Consider the following 16,878-nt stretch of genomic DNA (forward strand, 5'->3'; position numbering starts at 1 on the left):
CTAGGGGGCAGTTCATTAGTTCAGGCTGTGACTTTGGGGCAGTTCATTAGTTCAGGCTGTGACTAGGGGGCAGTTCATTAGTTCAGGCTGTGACTAGGGGGCAGTTCATTAGTTCAGGCTGTGACTTTGGGGCAGTTCATTAGTTTAGGCTGTGACCAGGGGGCAGTTCATTAGTTCAGGCTGTGACTATGGGGCAGTTCATTAGTTCAGGTTGTGACTAGGGGGCAGTTCATTAGTTCAGGCTGTGACTAGGGGGCAGTTCATTAGTTCAGGCTGTGACCAGGGGGCAGTTCATTAGTTCAGGCCAGGCTGTGACTAGGGTGCAGTTCATTAGTTCAGGCTGTGACCAGGGGGCAGTTCATTAGTTCAGGCTGTGACTTGGGGGCAGTTCATTAGTTCAGGCTGTGACCAGGGGGCAGTTCATTAGTTTAGGCCAGGCTGTGACCAGGGTGCAGTTCATTAGTTCAGGCTGTGACCAGGGGGCAGTTCATTAGTTCAGGCTGTGACTAGGGGGCAGTTCATTAGTTCAGGCTGTGACTAGGGGGCAGTTCTTTAGTTCAGGCTGTGACTAGGGGCAGTTCATTAGTTTAGGCTGTGACTAGGGGCAGTTCATTAGTTCAGGCTGTGACTAGGGGGCAGTTCATTAGTTCAGGTTGTGACTAGTGGGCAGTTCATTAGTTCAGGCTGTGACTAGGGGGCAGTTCATTAGTTCAGGCTGTGACTAGGGGCAGTTCATTAGTTCAGGCTGTGACCAGGGGGGCAGTTCATTAGTTCAGGCTGTGACTAGGGGGCAGTTCATTAGTTCAGGCTGTGACTGGGGGCAGTTCATTAGTTCAGGCTGTGACTAGGGGCAGTTCTTTAGTTCAGGCTGTGACTAGGGGCAGTTCATTAGTTTAGGCTGTGACTAGGGGCAGTTCATTAGTTCAGGCTGTGACTAGGGGGCAGTTCATTAGTTCAGGTTGTGACTAGTGGGCAGTTCATTAGTTCAGGCTGTGACTAGGGGGCAGTTCATTAGTTCAGGCTGTGACTAGGGGGCAGTTCATTAGTTCAGGCTGTGACTAGGGGCAGTTCATTAGTTCAGGTTGTGACTAGTGGGCAGTTCATTAGTTCAGGTTGTGACTAGGGGGCAGTTCATTAGTTCAGGTTGTGACTAGTGGGCAGTTCATTAGTTCAGGCTGTGACTAGGGGGCAGTTCATCAGTTCAGGTTGTGACTAGGGGGCAGTTCATTAGTTCAGGTTGTGACTAGTGGGCAGTTCATTAGTTCAGGCTGTGACTAGGGGGCAGTTCATTAGTTCAGGCTGTAACTAGGGGGAAGTTCATTAGTTCAGGCTGTGACTAGGGGGCAGTTCATTAGTTCAGGCTGTAACTAGGGGCCAGTTCATTAGTTTAGGCTGTGACTAGGGGGCAGTTCATTAGTTCAGGCTGTGACTAGGGGGCAGTTCATTAGTTCAGGTTGTGACTAGTGGGCAGTTCATTAGTTCAGGCTGTGACTAGGGGGCAGTTCATTAGTTCAGGCTGTGACTAGGGGGCAGTTCATTAGTTCAGGTTGTGACTAGTGGGCAGTTCATTAGTTCAGGTTGTGACTAGTGGGCAGTTCATTAGTTCAGGCTGTGACTAGGGGGCAGTTCATTAGTTCAGGCTGTAACTAGGGGGCAGTTCATTAGTTCAGGTTGTGACTAGGGGGCAGTTCATTAGTTCAGGCTGTGACTAGGGGGCAGTTCATTAGTTCAGGTTGTGACTAGTGGGCAGTTCATTAGTTCAGGTTGTGACTAGTGGGCAGTTCATTAGTTCAGGCTGTGACTAGGGGGCAGTTCATTAGTTCAGGCTGTGACTAGGGGGCAGTTCATTAGTTCAGGTTGTGACTAGTGGGCAGTTCATTAGTTCAGGCTGTGACTAGGGGGCAGTTCATTAGTTCAGGCTGTGACTAGTGGGCAGTTCATTAGTTCAGGCTGTGACTAGGGGGCAGTTCATTAGTTCAGGCCAGGCTGTGACTAGGGGCAGTTGACCAGGGGCAGTTCATTAGTTCAGGCCAGGCTGTGACTAGGGGGCAGTTCATTAGTTCAGGTTGTGACTAGTGGGCAGTTCATTAGTTCAGGCTGTGACTAGGGGCAGTTCATTAGTTCAGGCTGTGACTAGGGGCAGTTCATTGGTTTAGGCTGTGACTAGGGGGCAGTTCATTAGTTCAGGCTGTGACCAGGGGGCAGTTCATTAGTTCAGGCCAGGCTGTGACTTGGGGGCAGTTCATTAGTTTAGGCCAGGCTGTGACCAGGGGGCAGTTCATTAGTTCAGGCTGTGACCAGGGGGCAGTTCATTAGTTCAGGCTGTGACCAGGGGGCAGTTCATTAGTTCAGGCTGTGACTAGGGGGCAGTTCAGTTCATTAGTTTAGGCTGTGACTAGGGGCAGTTCATTAGTTCAGGCTGTGACCAGGGGGCAGTTCATTAGTTTAGGCTGTGACCAGGGGGCAGTTCATTAGTTCAGGCTGTGACCAGGGGGCAGTTCATTAGTTCAGGCTGTGACTAGGGGGCAGTTCATTAGTTTAGGCTGTGACTAGGGGCAGTTCATTAGTTCAGGCTGTGACCAGGGGGCAGTTCATTAGTTTAGGCTGTGACCAGGGGGCAGTTCATTAGTTCAGGCTGTGACCAGGGGGCAGTTCATTAGTTCAGGCTGTGACTAGGGGCAGTTCATTAGTTCAGGCTGTGACTAGGGGGCAGTTCATTAGTTCAGGCTGTGACTAGGGGCAGTTCTTTAGTTCAGGCTGTGACTAGTTCATTAGTTTAGGCTGTGACTAGGGGGCAGTTCATTAGTTCAGGCTGTGACTAGGGGGCAGTTCATTAGTTCAGGTTGTGACTAGTGGGCAGTTCATTAGTTCAGGCTGTGACTAGGGGCAGTTCATTAGTTCAGGCTGTGACTAGGGGGCAGTTCATTAGTTCAGGTTGTGACTAGGGGCAGTTCATTAGTTCAGGTTGTGACTAGTGGGCAGTTCATTAGTTCAGGCTGTGACTAGGGGGCAGTTCATCAGTTCAGGTTGTGACTAGGGGGCAGTTCATTAGTTCAGGTTGTGACTAGTGGGCAGTTCATTAGTTCAGGCTGTGACTAGGGGGCAGTTCATTAGTTCAGGCTGTAACTAGGGGGAAGTTCATTAGTTCAGGCTGTGACTAGGGGGCAGTTCATTAGTTCAGGCTGTAACTAGGGGGCAGTTCATTAGTTCAGGCTGTGACTAGGGGGCAGTTCATTAGTTCAGGCTGTGACTAGGGGCAGTTCATTAGTTCAGGCTGTGACCAGGGGGCAGTTCATTAGTTCAGGCTGTGACTAGGGGGCAGTTCATTAGTTCAGGCTGTGACTAGGGGGCAGTTCATTAGTTCAGGCTGTGACTAGGGGGCAGTTCTTTAGTTCAGGCTGTGACTAGGGGGCAGTTCATTAGTTTAGGCTGTGACTAGGGGGCAGTTCATTAGTTCAGGCTGTGACTAGGGGGCAGTTCATTAGTTCAGGTTGTGACTAGTGGGCAGTTCATTAGTTCAGGCTGTGACTAGGGGGCAGTTCATTAGTTCAGGCTGTGACTAGGGGGCAGTTCATTAGTTCAGGCTGTGACTAGGGGCAGTTCATTAGTTCAGGTTGTGACTAGTGGGCAGTTCATTAGTTCAGGTTGTGACTAGGGAGCAGTTCATTAGTTCAGGTTGTGACTAGTGGGCAGTTCATTAGTTCAGGCTGTGACTAGGGGGCAGTTCATCAGTTCAGGTTGTGACTAGGGGCAGTTCATTAGTTCAGGTTGTGACTAGTGGGCAGTTCATTAGTTCAGGCTGTAACTAGGGGAAGTTCATTAGTTCAGGCTGTGACTAGGGGGCAGTTCATTAGTTCAGGCTGTAACTAGGGGCAGTTCATTAGTTTAGGCTGTGACTAGGGGGCAGTTCATTAGTTCAGGCTGTGACTAGGGGGCAGTTCATTAGTTCAGGTTGTGACTAGTGGGCAGTTCATTAGTTCAGGCTGTGACTAGGGGCAGTTCATTAGTTCAGGCTGTGACTAGGGGGCAGTTCATTAGTTCAGGCTGTGACTAGGGGGCAGTTCTTTAGTTCAGGCTGTGACTAGGGGGCAGTTCATTAGTTTAGGCTGTGACTAGGGGGCAGTTCATTAGTTCAGGCTGTGACTAGGGGGCAGTTCATTAGTTCAGGTTGTGACTAGTGGGCAGTTCATTAGTTCAGGCTGTGACTAGGGGGCAGTTCATTAGTTCAGGCTGTGACTAGGGGGCAGTTCATTAGTTCAGGCTGTGACTAGGGGGCAGTTCATTAGTTCAGGCTGTAACTAGGGGCCAGTTCATTAGTTTAGGCTGTGACTAGGGGGCAGTTCATTAGTTCAGGCTGTGACCAGGGGCAGTTCATTAGTTCAGGCCAGGCTGTGACTAGGGTGCAGTTCATTAGTTCAGGCTGTGACCAGGGGCAGTTCATTAGTTCAGGCTGTGACTTGGGGGCAGTTCATTAGTTCAGGCTGTGACCAGGGGCAGTTCATTAGTTCAGGCTGTGACTAGGGGCAGTTCATTAGTTCAGGCTGTGACTAGGGGGCAGTTCTTTAGTTCAGGCTGTGACTAGGGGGCAGTTCATTAGTTTAGGCTGTGACTAGGGGGCAGTTCATTAGTTCAGGCTGTGACTAGGGGGCAGTTCATTAGTTCAGGTTGTGACTAGTGGGCAGTTCATTAGTTCAGGCTGTGACTAGGGGCAGTTCATTAGTTCAGGCTGTGACTAGGGGCAGTTCATTAGTTCAGGCTGTGACCAGGGGGCAGTTCATTAGTTCAGGCTGTGACTAGGGGGCAGTTCATTAGTTCAGGCTGTGACTAGGGGGCAGTTCATTAGTTCAGGCTGTGACTAGGGGGCAGTTCTTTAGTTCAGGCTGTGACTAGGGGGCAGTTCATTAGTTTAGGCTGTGACTAGGGGCAGTTCATTAGTTCAGGCTGTGACTAGGGGCAGTTCATTAGTTCAGGTTGTGACTAGTGGGCAGTTCATTAGTTCAGGCTGTGACTAGGGGCAGTTCATTAGTTCAGGCTGTGACTAGGGGGCAGTTCATTAGTTCAGGCTGTGACTAGGGGCAGTTCATTAGTTCAGGTTGTGACTAGTGGGCAGTTCATTAGTTCAGGTTGTGACTAGGGGCAGTTCATTAGTTCAGGTTGTGACTAGTGGGCAGTTCATTAGTTCAGGCTGTGACTAGGGGCAGTTCATCAGTTCAGGTTGTGACTAGGGGGCAGTTCATTAGTTCAGGTTGTGACTAGTGGGCAGTTCATTAGTTCAGGCTGTGACTAGGGGGCAGTTCATTAGTTCAGGCTGTAACTAGGGGAAGTTCATTAGTTCAGGCTGTGACTAGGGGCAGTTCATTAGTTCAGGCTGTAACTAGGGGCCAGTTCATTAGTTTAGGCTGTGACTAGGGGGCAGTTCATTAGTTCAGGCTGTGACTAGGGGGCAGTTCATTAGTTCAGGTTGTGACTAGTGGGCAGTTCATTAGTTCAGGCTGTGACTAGGGGGCAGTTCATTAGTTCAGGCTGTGACTAGGGGGCAGTTCATTAGTTCAGGTTGTGACTAGGGGGCAGTTCATTAGTTCAGGTTGTGACTAGGGGGCAGTTCATTAGTTCAGGCTGTGACTAGGGGGCAGTTCATTAGTTCAGGCTGTAACTAGGGGGCAGTTCATTAGTTCAGGTTGTGACTAGGGGCAGTTCATTAGTTCAGGCTGTGACTAGGGGCAGTTCATTAGTTCAGGTTGTGACTAGTGGGCAGTTCATTAGTTCAGGTTGTGACTAGTGGGCAGTTCATTAGTTCAGGCTGTGACTAGGGGGCAGTTCATTAGTTCAGGCTGTGACTAGGGGGCAGTTCATTAGTTCAGGTTGTGACTAGTGGGCAGTTCATTAGTTCAGGCTGTGACTAGGGGGCAGTTCATTAGTTCAGGCTGTGACTAGTGGGCAGTTCATTAGTTCAGGCTGTGACTAGGGGGCAGTTCATTAGTTCAGGCCAGGCTGTGACTAGGGGCAGTTCATTAGTTCAGGCCAGGCTGTGACTAGGGGGCAGTTCATTAGTTCAGGTTGTGACTAGTGGGCAGTTCATTAGTTCAGGCTGTGACTAGGGGGCAGTTCATTAGTTCAGGCTGTGACTAGGGGGCAGTTCATTGGTTTAGGCTGTGACTAGGGGGCAGTTCATTAGTTCAGGCTGTGACCAGGGGTCAGTTCATTAGTTCAGGCCAGGCTGTGACTTGGGGGCAGTTCATTAGTTTAGGCCAGGCTGTGACCAGGGGGCAGTTCATTAGTTCAGGCTGTGACCAGGGGGCAGTTCATTAGTTCAGGCTGTGACCAGGGGGCAGTTCATTAGTTCAGGCTGTGACTAGGGGGCAGTTCATTAGTTTAGGCTGTGACTAGGGGGCAGTTCATTAGTTCAGGCTGTGACCAGGGGGCAGTTCATTAGTTTAGGCTGTGACCAGGGGGCAGTTCATTAGTTCAGGCTGTGACCAGGGGGCAGTTCATTAGTTCAGGCTGTGACTAGGGGGCAGTTCATTAGTTCAGGTTGTGACTAGTGGGCAGTTCATTAGTTCAGGCTGTGACTAGGGGGCAGTTCATTAGTTCAGGCTGTGACTAGGGGCAGTTCATTAGTTCAGGCTGTGACCAGGGGGCAGTTCATTAGTTCAGGCTGTGAATAGGGGGCAGTTCATTAGTTCAGGCTGTGACTAGGGGGCAGTTCATTAGTTCAGGCTGTGACTAGGGGGCAGTTCTTTAGTTCAGGCTGTGACTAGGGGGCAGTTCATTAGTTTAGGCTGTGACTAGGGGGCAGTTCATTAGTTCAGGCTGTGACTAGGGGGCAGTTCATTAGTTCAGGTTGTGACTAGTGGGCAGTTCATTAGTTCAGGCTGTGACTAGGGGGCAGTTCATTAGTTCAGGCTGTGACTAGGGGGCAGTTCATTAGTTCAGGCTGTGACTAGGGGGCAGTTCATTAGTTCAGGTTGTGACTAGTGGGCAGTTCATTAGTTCAGGTTGTGACTAGGGGGCAGTTCATTAGTTCAGGTTGTGACTAGTGGGCAGTTCATTAGTTCAGGCTGTGACTAGGGGGCAGTTCATCAGTTCAGGTTGTGACTAGGGGGCAGTTCATTAGTTCAGGTTGTGACTAGTGGGCAGTTCATTAGTTCAGGCTGTGACTAGGGGGCAGTTCATTAGTTCAGGCTGTAACTAGGGGGAAGTTCATTAGTTCAGGCTGTGACTAGGGGGCAGTTCATTAGTTCAGGCTGTAACTAGGGGGCAGTTCATTAGTTTAGGCTGTGACTAGGGGGCAGTTCATTAGTTCAGGCTGTGACTAGGGGGCAGTTCATTAGTTCAGGTTGTGACTAGTGGGCAGTTCATTAGTTCAGGCTGTGACTAGGGGGCAGTTCATTAGTTCAGGCTGTGACTAGGGGGCAGTTCATTAGTTCAGGTTGTGACTAGTGGGCAGTTCATTAGTTCAGGTTGTGACTAGTGGGCAGTTCATTAGTTCAGGCTGTGACTAGGGGGCAGTTCATTAGTTCAGGCTGTAACTAGGGGGCAGTTCATTAGTTCAGGTTGTGACTAGGGGGCAGTTCATTAGTTCAGGCTGTGACTAGGGGGCAGTTCATTAGTTCAGGTTGTGACTAGTGGGCAGTTCATTAGTTCAGGTTGTGACTAGTGGGCAGTTCATTAGTTCAGGCTGTGACTAGGGGGCAGTTCATTAGTTCAGGCTGTGACTAGGGGGCAGTTCATTAGTTCAGGTTGTGACTAGTGGGCAGTTCATTAGTTCAGGCTGTGACTAGGGGGCAGTTCATTAGTTCAGGCTGTGACTAGTGGGCAGTTCATTAGTTCAGGCTGTGACTAGGGGGCAGTTCATTAGTTCAGGCCAGGCTGTGACTAGGGGGCAGTTCATTAGTTCAGGCCAGGCTGTGACTAGGGGGCAGTTCATTAGTTCAGGTTGTGACTAGTGGGCAGTTCATTAGTTCAGGCTGTGACTAGGGGGCAGTTCATTAGTTCAGGCTGTGACTAGGGGGCAGTTCATTGGTTTAGGCTGTGACTAGGGGGCAGTTCATTAGTTCAGGCTGTGACCAGGGGTCAGTTCATTAGTTCAGGCCAGGCTGTGACCAGGGGTCAGTTCATTAGTTTAGGCCAGGCTGTGACCAGGGGGCAGTTCATTAGTTCAGGCTGTGACCAGGGGGCAGTTCATTAGTTCAGGCTGTGACCAGGGGGCAGTTCATTAGTTCAGGCTGTGACTAGGGGGCAGTTCATTAGTTTAGGCTGTGACTAGGGGGCAGTTCATTAGTTCAGGCTGTGACCAGGGGGCAGTTCATTAGTTTAGGCTGTGACCAGGGGGCAGTTCATTAGTTCAGGCTGTGACCAGGGGGCAGTTCATTAGTTTAGGCTGTGACCAGGGGGCAGTTCATTAGTTTAGGCTGTGACTAGGGGGCAGTTCATTAGTTTAGGCTGTGACTAGGGGGCAGTTCATTAGTTTAGGCTGTGACTAGGGGGCAGTTCATTAGTTCAGGCTGTGACTAGGGGGCAGTTCATTAGTTCAGGCTGTGACCAGGGGGCAGTTCCACATTCCATGGAGGCCCTAATGTGAGGGGAGTTCCTTACGAAATAGTGACCTTAATTCATCAATCGTGTACAAGGGAGTAGTACTCTACATATTGCTGCAGTTGTAGTAAGTATGTTTTCAACGATTATTTGTTGCTTCCTGTCCCCTGTTAGTGGTGAAGAGACTTCCTGAACATGTCCAAGTGGACGACCCTGCAGTGGTGAAACGACTGGCCAAGAAGTTGGAGAGACAACAGGTTTGTGGCACGTTATTGTCCTACCACAATGTGCTGCTCTGTTTTCATCAAGGCACTGCTTGACTGATTTACCAGTACCGCTGAGATTAGCCGTCTCAGTAGATCGTCAGAGTGGTTCCCTTGTATTATTAGGGGAAACTTTGGATTATGGGTAAGATGAAGTCCTAGATAGAAACACAGGGAGTTGTCAGGTAACCAGCCAAACCTCCTCACATCTCTAACCTAACCTACCTCCCATGTCTCACCGCAATTGCTTCTATTCTGTACCTCACATTTTCTTTCAGACGCTACCGCACGGCGCCTCTAATAAGGTATTAAATGTCAAGGTCTGGCCTTTGCTTTGTGTGCCGTTGATTTGATTTTACCGTCTGTCTTGTTTGGCTGTTCATGTCGGGCCGCCTGGGTGGCGCAGTGGGTAAGGGCGCTGCAGCGCTAGCTGTGCCACCAGAGACTCTGGGTTCGCGCCCAGGCTCTGTCGTAGCCGGCCGCGACCGGGAGGTCCGTGGGGCTACGCACAAATTGGCCTAGCGCCGTCCGGGTTAGGGAGGGTTTGGCCGGTAGGGAAATCCTTGTCTCATCGCGCACCAGCGACTCCCGTGGCGGGCTGGGCGCGGTGCGCGCTAACCAAGGTTGCCAGGTGTACGGTGTTTCCTCCTCACACATTGGTGCAACTGGCTGTGGTTGGATGCGCGCTGTGTTAAGAAGCAGTGCGGCTTGGTTGGGTTGTGTATCGGAGGACGCATGACTTTCAACCTTCGTCTCTCCCGAGCCCGTACGGGAGTTGTAGCGATGAGACAAGATTGGATACCACGAAATTGGGGAGAAAAGGGGGTAAATTTTTTTTTTTTAAATAAAGTCTGTTCATGTAATTTTCCCCACCATCTGACATAATGACAGTCTGTCACTGTCCCAGTACTGTTGGGAGCTCACTGTCCCAGTACTGTTGGGAACTCACTGTCCCAGTACTGTTGGGAGCTCACTGTACGTCTCTGTTGTGATGCTTCTTTCTGCTGTCCAGGTGAAAGACAGACAGTGAGCTCCCAACAGTACTGGGACAGTGAGCTCCCAACAGTACTGGGACAGTGAGCTCCCAACAGTACTGGGACAGTGAGCTCCCAACAGTACTGGGACAGTGAGCTCCCAACAGTACTGGGACAGTGAGCTCCCAACAGTACTGGGACAGTGAGCTCCAAACAGTACTGGGACAGTGAGCTCCAACAGTACTGGGACAGTGAGCTCCCAACAGTACTGGGACAGTGAGCTCCCAACAGTACTGGGACAGTGACAACTGTTGTACTTCAAATGATACAATGCACTGAGGTGGAGACTGTCAGCTTTAATTTGTGGGCTATTTTCATTCGTATCGGGTGAACTGTTTAGAAATTTACAGCACTTTTTGTACATGGTCGTCTCCCATTTTTAGGGGAGCAGAAGTATTGGGACAAATCCACTAAAAGTAGTAAAAAGTGTATTATTTGGTCTCATATTCCTAGAAGGCAATGATTACATCAAGCGTGTGACTCTACAAATGTGTTGGATGCATTTGCTGTTTGTTTTTGGTTGTGTTTCAGATTATTTTGAGCCCAATTTGAAATGAAATGGTAGATAATGTATTGTCATTTTTTTTTTTGTCGTTTGTTGTCACATTTATTGTAAATAAGAATAGAATGTTTTGCGAAACACTTCTACATTGATGTGGATGTTACCATGATTTACAGATATTCCTGAATTAATTGTGAATAGTGATGTGTGAGAAGATTACCAGCGGAAACGCACAAATATCGTACGTCCAAGACATGCTAACCTCTCTCTCTCTCTCCATTACAATAACTCACCATTATTCACACAATAATAATAAATAACAGCCCCAACACCACTTGAGGGATATGTTCAACCACTAACCTCTCTCTCTCTCCATTACAATAACTCACCATTATTCACACAATAATAATAAATAACAGCCCCAACACCACTTGAGGGATATGTTCAACCACTAACCTCTCTCTCTCTCCATTACAATAACTCACCATTATTCACACAATAATAATAAATAACAGCCCCAACACCACTTGAGGGATATGTTCAACCACTAACCTCTCTCTCTCTCATTACAATAACTCACCATTATTCACACAATAATAATAAATAACAGCCCCAACACCACTTGAGGATATGTTCAACCACTAACCTCTCTCTCCCATTACAATAACTCACCATTATTCACACAATAATAATAAATAACAGCCCCCACACCACTTGAGGGATATGTTCAACCACTAACCTCTCTCTCTCCCATTACAATAACTCACCATTATTCACACAATAATAATAAATAACAGCCCCAACACCACTTGAGGGATATGTTCAACCACTAACCTCTCTCTCTCTCCATTACAATAACTCACCATTATTCACACAATAATAATAAATAACAGCCACAACACCACTTGAGGGATATGTTCAACCACTAACCTCTCTCTCTCCCATTACAATAACTCACCATTATTCACACAATAATAATAAATAACAGCCCCAACACCACTTGAGGGATATGTTCAACCACTAACCTCTCTCTCTCCCATTACAATAACTCACCATTATTCACACAATAATCTGAAACACAACCAAAACAAACTAAAAATGCATCCATCACGATTTATGTAACCATTGCATGCTATGAATATTTGGACCAAATACATCATGTTTTACTACTTTAATACACAAGTTAATTTTTCCCAATACTTTTGCTCCCCTAAAATGAGGGGCGGGGGGGACTACGTAGAAAAAGTCCTGTAGTTTCTAAACGATTCACCCAATATGGATGAAAATACCCTCAGATTAAAGATGACAGTCTGCAGTTGAATAACCTCATGGTCATTGTATCCTTTCAAATCCAAAATACTGGGCCAAAACAATAAAACATGTCCCAGTCCATTTGGAGCTCACTGTAAAATCCTACATGTTGATACATGATGAAACAGTGCAGTCTGTATCGAACGGCTGTACACAATGTTCTACTAGGCATTTATATGTTCTACTAGGCATTTATATGTTCTACTAGGCATTTATATGTTCTACTAGGCATTAATATGTTCTACTAGGCATTAATATGTTCTACTAGGCATTTATATGTTCTACTAGGCATTAATATGTTCTACTAGGCATTTATATGTTCTACTAGGCATTTAATGTTCTACTAGGCATTTAATGTTCTACTAGGCATTTAATGTTCTACTAGGCATTTAATGTTCTACTAGGCATTTATATGTTCTACTAGGCATTTATATGTTCTACTAGGCATTTAATGTTCTACTAGGCATTTATATGTTCTACTAGGCATTTATATGTTCTACTAGGCATTTAATGTTCTACTTGTTATGCAGATGAATGAGGACCCAAAAGCGACTTGGCGAAAACAGAGTCTTTATTCCAGTAAAGGATATAAGCAATACTCCTGGACAATCAGAGCAGAAAACAAAACATAAAAACTTAAATCCACTCGTAGTGACGAGGACAGACTGGAGACTCGACCATTAACTGTAGGTTGCCTCGGGAAGGCACCGACCGTAGCGGACTCAGACACCTGCTCACACGCAGCATCTGAAGGAGACAAGACACGACAGGGCGAGACAAAGACACAGCACAGCGAACATCATACAAGGATCCGACAGGACAGAAACGGAAAACAAGGGGAGAAATAGGGACTCTAATCAGAGGACAAGATAGGGAACAGGTGTGCAAAGACTAAATGAGTGAGTAGGAGAATGGGGAACAGCTGGAAGCAGGAACGGAACGATAGAGAGAGGAGAGAGAGGGAAGGAGAGAGAAAAAAGGGAACGAACCTAATAAGACCAGCAGGGGGAAACGAACAGAAGGGAAAGCATAATGACAAGACAATATAAGACAAAACATGACACTACTAGGCATTTATATGTTCTACTAGGCATTTATATGTTCTACTAGGGATTTATATGTTCTACTAGGGATTTATATGTTCTACTAGGCATTTATATGTTCTACTAGGCATTTATATGTTCTACTAGGCATTTATATGTTCTACTAGGCATTTATATGTTCTACTAGGCATTTATATGTTCTACTAGGCATTTCATGTTCTACTAGGCATTAATATGTTCTACTAGGCATTAATATGTTATACTAGGCATTAATATGTTATACTAGGCATTAATATGTTATACTAGGCATTATGTTCTACTAGGCATATGTTCTACTAGGCATTTAATGTTCTACTAGGCATTATGTTCTACTAGGCATTTCCTTGTTTTTCTCTCATGTTCTCTGAGCTGACCTACAGTACAGAATATGGTGTGGTTGTTGAGCTGGCCTACAGTACAGAATATGGTGTGGTTGTTGAGCTGGCCTACAGTACAGAATATGGTGTGGTTGTTGAGCTGGCCTACAGTACAGAATATGGTGTGGTTGTTGAGCTGGCCTACAGTACAGAATATGGTGTGGTTGTTGAGCTGGCCTACAGTACAGAATATGGTGTGGTTGTTGAGCTGGCCTACAGTACAGAATATGGTGTGGTTGTTGAGCTGCGCTACTGCTCAGAGTTATGCTTGGTTGCTGTGGGGGTTGTCATCTATGTATGTTTGGACTTGACCTCACCCATCCACCTTTGAACCTTTGACCTCTGAACCCAAGAGGATCACGGTGAACTAAACGTGTGTGTGTGTGTGTGTGTGTGTGTGTGTGTGTGTGTGTGTGTGTGTGTTTATTTCAGATCCCACTGCGATCCGACTATGGCTACAAAGTCAGCCTGTTCTCTCACCTGCACCAGTATAGCCGCAAAGCCCCACTCACCCAGCAACTCAGGTAACTACCTACCCAGAGCCCCCCTCACCCAGCTACTCAGGTAACTACCTACCCAGAGCCCCACTCACACAGCTACTCAGGTAACTACCTACCTGCCCCTACCCAGAGCCCCCTCACCCAGCTACTCAGGTAACTACCTACCCAGAGCCCCCATCACCCAGCAACTCAGGTAACTACCTACCCAGAGCCCCCCTCACCCAGCAACTCAGGTAACTACCTACCCAGAGCCCCCCTCACCCAGCTACTCAGGTAACTACCTACCTGCCCCTACCCAGAGTCCCCCTCACCCAGGTACTCGGGTAACTACCGACCTGCCCCTACCCCCCCTCACCCAGCTACTCAGGTAACTACCTACCTGCCCCTACCCAGAGTCCCCCTCACCCAGGTACTCAGGTAACTACCTACCTGCATCAGTTGGGCATAAAAAAAAAAGTTGGTTTTAAATGCTAGTTGAGGCGTAGCTACGTCCGACTTGGGGATCAGAATTTACACCTATTTGCACCAATCAAAAAAACAAGACTAGTTATAACTGATGCATCATAATGATGGTTGCTAGGCAGCCCCGTTACTAGGCGTGTGCCAGTTGTAAACTTAGTCCCGTCACTTCACAAAGCCCACCGCTGAGCATGTACCACATCTGGATGGAACAATCAATAATTACTGTGGGATTTTTTATTTTATTTCACCTTTTATTTAACTAGGCAAGTCCGTTTAGAACAAATTCTTATTTTCAATGACGGCCTAGGAACAGTGGGTTCAGGGGCAGAACAACAGATTTTGTACCTTGTCAGCTCGGGGATTCGATCTTGCAACCTTCCGGTTACTAGTCCAACGCTCTAACCACTAGGCTACGCTGCCGCCCCTCCACTCTAACCACTAGGCTACCCTGCCGCCCCTCCACTCTAACCACTAGACTACCCTGCCGCCCCTCCACTCTAACCACTAGGCTACCCTGCCGCCCCTCCACTCTAACCACTAGGCTACCCTGCCGCCCTCCACTCTAACCACTAGGCTACCCTGCCAGCTCTACACTCTAACCACTAGGCTACCCTGCCGCCCCTCCACTCTAACCACTAGGCTACCCTGCCGCCCCTCCACTCTAACCACTAGGCTACCCTGCCACCCCTCCACTCTAACCACTAGGCTACCCTGCCGCCTCTACACTCTAACCACTAGGCTACCCTGCCGCCCCTCCACTCTAACCACTAGGCTACCCTGCCGCCCCTCCACTCTAACCACTAGGCTACCCTGCCGCCCCTCCACTCTAACCACTAGGCTACCCTGCCGCCCCTCCACTCTAACCACTAGGCCACCCTGCCGCCCCTCCACTCTAACCACTAGGCTACCCTGCCGCCCCTCCACTCTAACCACTAGGCTACCCTGCCGCCCCTCCACTCTAACCACTAGGCCACCCTGCCGCCCCTCCACTCTAACCACTAGGCCACCCTGCCGCCCCTCCACTCTAACCACTAGGCTACCCTGCAGCCCCTCCACTCTAACCACTAGGCTACCCTGCCGCCCCTCCACTCTAACCACTAGGCTACCCTGCCACCCCTCCACTCTAACCACTAGGCCACCCTGCCGCCCCTCCACTCTAACCACTAGGCCACCCTGCCGCCCCTCCACTCTAACCACTAGGCTACCCTGCCGCCCCTCCACTCTAACCACTAGGCTACCCTGCCGCCCCTCCACTCTAACCACTAGGCTACCCTGCCGCCCCTCCACTCTAACCACTAGGCCACCCTGCCGCCCCTCCACTCTAACCACTAGGCTACCCTGCCGCCCCTCCACTCTAACCACTAGGCTACCCTGCCGCCCCTCCACTCTAACCACTAGGCTACCCTGCCGCCCCTCCACTCTAACCACTAGGCCACCCTGCCGCCCCTCCACTCTAACCACTAGGCCACCCTGCCGCCCTCCACTCTAACCACTAGGCTACCCTGCCGCCCCTCCACTCTAACCACTAGGCTACCCTGCCGCCCCTCCACTCTAACCACTAGGCTACCCTGCCGCCCCTCCACTCTAACCACTAGGCCACCCTGCCGCCCCTCCACTCTAACCACTAGGCCACCCTGCCGCCCCTCCACTCTAACCACTAGGCTACCCTGCCGCCCCTCCACTCTAACCACTAGGCTACCCTGCCGCCCCTCCACTCTAACCACTAGGCTACCCTGCCGCCCCTCCACTCTAACCACTAGGCTACGCTGCCGCCCCTCCACTCTAACCACTAGGCTACGCTGCCGCCCCTCCACTCTAACCACTAGGCTACGCTGCCGCCCCAAATGAATATCACCGCGTTAAGAAAATATTGGAATTAAATAGGCTAATGCAATTGAAGGCCTTTATCATATTGTGTTATTGACTGAAACTTCCAAAGACATCTAACCGTTTTAAATACTTTTTAAAGCAGTTTGTCGTGTGTGTTCAACTATACATTTCAGCAACGTTATGATCGGGACAGCGTTATCGCTCTGCTTTGAGACGAGCGTTGGTGGGGGGGGACGGACTCATCTTGACAAATCGATCGATGTCCGATTTTGTGTTTTCACTGAATCTCAGTGACCTTTGGTCACAATTAAAGCTGGGGAAATGTTAGCCGAGTTGCGTGTTCATGACGATAATATTTAGTCTAGGTTGCTCATCTAACAGTGTTCACAGAACATTTAGCTAGCATGTTATGTAGCATATACGCTAGCCTGGGATAACAGGTGGGTTATTTCTCTCTTCACTGGTCGTAGTAGCTTCGGCTATATCATGACTGAAAGTCCTTGACTTCCGATAGTCAATCATTGTCATTTTTTTTGTTTCACTAGAATGTCTTGTCTGTAAACAGTATTTGTTTATTTGATCTCTGACTGGGCAAATAAATAAGTGGAGGTGTCCTTTCCTCTATTTTGTTTTTCTAATATCTGATCAGACATATTTAGCGGTGTGGTAGAAAATCAAGTGGATTATTGACTTTGAGGAAACAGATAGGATTTTTAGGTCCGTCGTCAGAGCACATTTCCCCTGTCGGACGGAGAGTTACGACTGGAGCAACCAGAGGTATTTAGAGAGCATTTTCTATGGCTCTGCCCAGGGACACTGTTCCCACCTGAACCATTCTCTCTTAGTTTTAAAGCTCTGGGATTGTTTTTAAGTGATTTCAAACTGGGTGGTTTCGAGCCCTGAATGCTGATTTGGCTGACAGGAATGGTATATCAGACCATAAGTGGTTAGAGTATGAGCGTGTTTTTGCCTCTTTATATAA

At 48.5% G+C, this 16,878-nt stretch overlaps 1 pseudogene; it reads left to right on the forward strand.

The window, feature by feature from the left end:
- Positions 1 to 16,878, forward strand: part of LOC118373671 (translation initiation factor eIF-2B subunit delta-like) — a 51,048-nt pseudogene that overhangs the window by 16,450 nt on the left and 17,720 nt on the right.

Source organism: Oncorhynchus keta, chromosome 8, assembly GCF_023373465.1.
Source record: "Oncorhynchus keta strain PuntledgeMale-10-30-2019 chromosome 8, Oket_V2, whole genome shotgun sequence".
Classification (NCBI taxonomy): Eukaryota; Metazoa; Chordata; class Actinopteri; order Salmoniformes; family Salmonidae; genus Oncorhynchus; species Oncorhynchus keta.